Source organism: Lonchura striata, chromosome 33 (genome assembly GCF_050655825.1).
Source record: "Lonchura striata isolate lonStrDom1 chromosome 33, ASM5065582v1, whole genome shotgun sequence".
Lineage (NCBI taxonomy): Eukaryota > Metazoa > Chordata > Aves > Passeriformes > Estrildidae > Lonchura > Lonchura striata.
The window spans coordinates 3,912,501-3,915,000 of NC_140735.1; the positions used below are offsets into that span (position 1 = coordinate 3,912,501).

Below are 2,500 nucleotides of genomic sequence, written 5' to 3' on the forward strand. Positions count from 1 at the left end.
GGTACCCGCGCGGTACCCACCCGCAGACAGCCGCCCGCGCGGGGGGAGGCCGGGGGGGGGCGAGGCCCGCGCGCCTCGCCTCCCCCCCTCTCGCCCTCGTCTCTCGGCCCTCGGCGGGGCGCTCTCGACGCCGCCCCGTCTCTCTCGCTCTCTTTCTCCCCGGCCGCCGCGCCGCCGCTCGGCGACGCGGCCCCCGGCGAGGACGAGCTCCGCCCCAGCGGCTCGCTCCGGGAGCGGGGAGCTACGGAGCGCTCCCCGAGTCTGCATTTAGGGGGACGAAGGCCCTCGGGCGCGGCCACGACGGCCACGGCCACGACGACGGGCCTGCGAGGCGACCCCAGCCGCGCCGCCGGGGTGGCAACCCCCGGGCGGCGATTGATCGTCAAGCGACGCTCAGACAGGCGTAGCCCCGGGAGGAACCCGGGGCCGCAAGTGCGTTCGAAGTGTCGATGATCAATGTGTCCTGCAATTCACATTAATTCTCGCAGCTAGCTGCGTTCTTCATCGACGCACGAGCCGAGTGATCCACCGCTAAGAGTTGTCTGGCTTTCGGCACCGAACCCCGCACACGGGCGGAGGGGGCCCCTTTTTTTCTCTCTCGCCGAGGGGGCACGCACGCGGGCCGCCCCCGGCTTCGACCGTACGAGCACACAACGCAACGAACCGAGTGGGGGGGGAAAGAAAAACCATCCGAGAGCGAAACGCCCAACGGAACGCTCCGAAGGTCGGCGGGAAAGGCGGGGGGACCCGCGTCCCCGACCGCCTCCCCCCGCCGCTACGAGCGAGGGGAGACGCCGCCGGCAAACTGTGCCGTCCTCCGGAGGCGGCCCAGGCGCCCGGGCTCGGCCCGGCCTCCGCACGGAGGAGGCACGCGGCGCGCGCCGGACCGCGGGGGGACACGGCGGCCCGCCCGGCCTCGCTGCAACGGGACGACGGGACGCACGCGGCCGGGGGCGCGGCCGTCGGCCCCCGCGCGCGCCGCTCTCCCTTCTCACCGCCGCTCCGCGGACCCGCGGAGCGCCGCCGCGCCACCGCGCGGCCGGCTCGCTCTCTCTCCCCAGCGGCCTTGCCGCGCTCGAGACGGCACGCGACGGCCACCGCCCAACCGGCAACGCCCCCCGCGGGACCGCTCCCGCCGGGAAGGGCGAGCGCCCGGCGGACGCGCTCCGCCGCCGGCGCCGGAGGCGGGCGCCGCACCGAGACCCGAGCCGGCGTCGCGAGCGCCCGGAGCCTGCCGGACGGCTGACCCGCCGCCGCAACGGCCGCACTCCCGGGACCGCCGCCGCCTCGCACCGTCACGGAGCCCCTTTTTCCTCGGGCACGCGCGGCCCAGGGGAAGGCGTGCGGCGCCGAGCCGGGGGGGTAGGCGGGGAGGGGGGCAGCGACGCCCGCCCTTTTCTCCCCGCTGACCGGGCGGGGAGACCGGGCGGGGAAGCGCCCCCCCCCCCAACCCCCCACGGCCGCCGCGCGCACGACCTTCCTCCGGGGCTCCGCGAGCGGACGGAGAAAAGGGCGACGGGGAGGCGGCGGGCGGGGCCCGGGCCGGGACCGCCGCCGGCGACGGCGGGGCGCCGTCCGGCCGGCCGTCCCCGCTGGCGGGGGACACTCGCCGAGCGGCGCCGCCGCCGCTCGGCACGGGGCCGCCCGCGCTCGCGGACTCTCCGGCGACGGAGGGACCTGCCGAGCGCTCGGCCCCGGGCGGGCGGGCGGTCGCTGAGCCGGGGACGGCCGGCGACCGGCGCCGCCGGCGCGCTCGAGGAGAAGGCCGTCGAGGGGAGAGAGACGGCGCGGCCGCGCCGCGCGCGGCGCCGCACCCCAGAGACCGCAGAGGCGGCCGAGGAAGGAGGAGAGCGCGGCGGGCCCCGGCGGCCGCAACCCCGCAGCTGAGGAAGGGGCGAGAGAGCGCGCGCTCTCTGCCGGCGTCGCCCGTTTCGAGGCGAGCGGGTCGGCCCCCGCGGCCGACCGCGCGCCGCGGCCTCTCCGCCGAGGCCGGGCCGCGGAGAGGGGGGGGCAGGGCGCCCCTCCCCGGCGCGGCGCGACAAACCCCCCGCGCGCGGTAACGCGGCGGGACGACGGCCGCGCGGCCGGTGGCCGCGGGCACCACCGCAGGGGATCACGCGGGAGTAGCTCCCCACCCCTCAATGGAGCCGCGCACCGCCGCCCGGCAACCGCCGCCGCCGCCGCCGCGGCGGAAGGACGCGCCGAGCCGCCCGAGTCTTTAAACCGCCGCCCCGGCTCGGCGGCGGCCCTTTCGCGGCCCCCTCCCCGCAGCGTTTGACGACGCCGAGGAAAAGGAAGCCGGGGGGCCGCCGGAGGCGCGGAGCGCTAGGTACCTGGCCCTGGGGCGAGGGAAACGACCTGCATGGCCCCGCCGGGGTGCCTCCCCCGCTGCCGCCCTCGGGGGAGCGTCCACCGGCGGGGGCGCGCCCGACGTCTGCCGCCACCACCGCGGCGTCCTTCTCGGGGCCCGGGGTTTCCCTCAGTAGCCCGGCGCTGCGCC

The 2,500-nt window shown here is 78.9% G+C and overlaps 1 non-coding gene across 1 annotated transcript; it reads right to left on the reverse strand.

The window, feature by feature from the left end:
- Window positions 1–387: 387 nt before the first annotated feature.
- Window positions 388–540, reverse strand: LOC144248093 (5.8S ribosomal RNA). The gene has a single exon (XR_013341498.1). It is a non-coding gene; the product is annotated as a 5.8S ribosomal RNA (ribosomal RNA).
- Window positions 541–2,500: the final 1,960 nt, after the last annotated feature.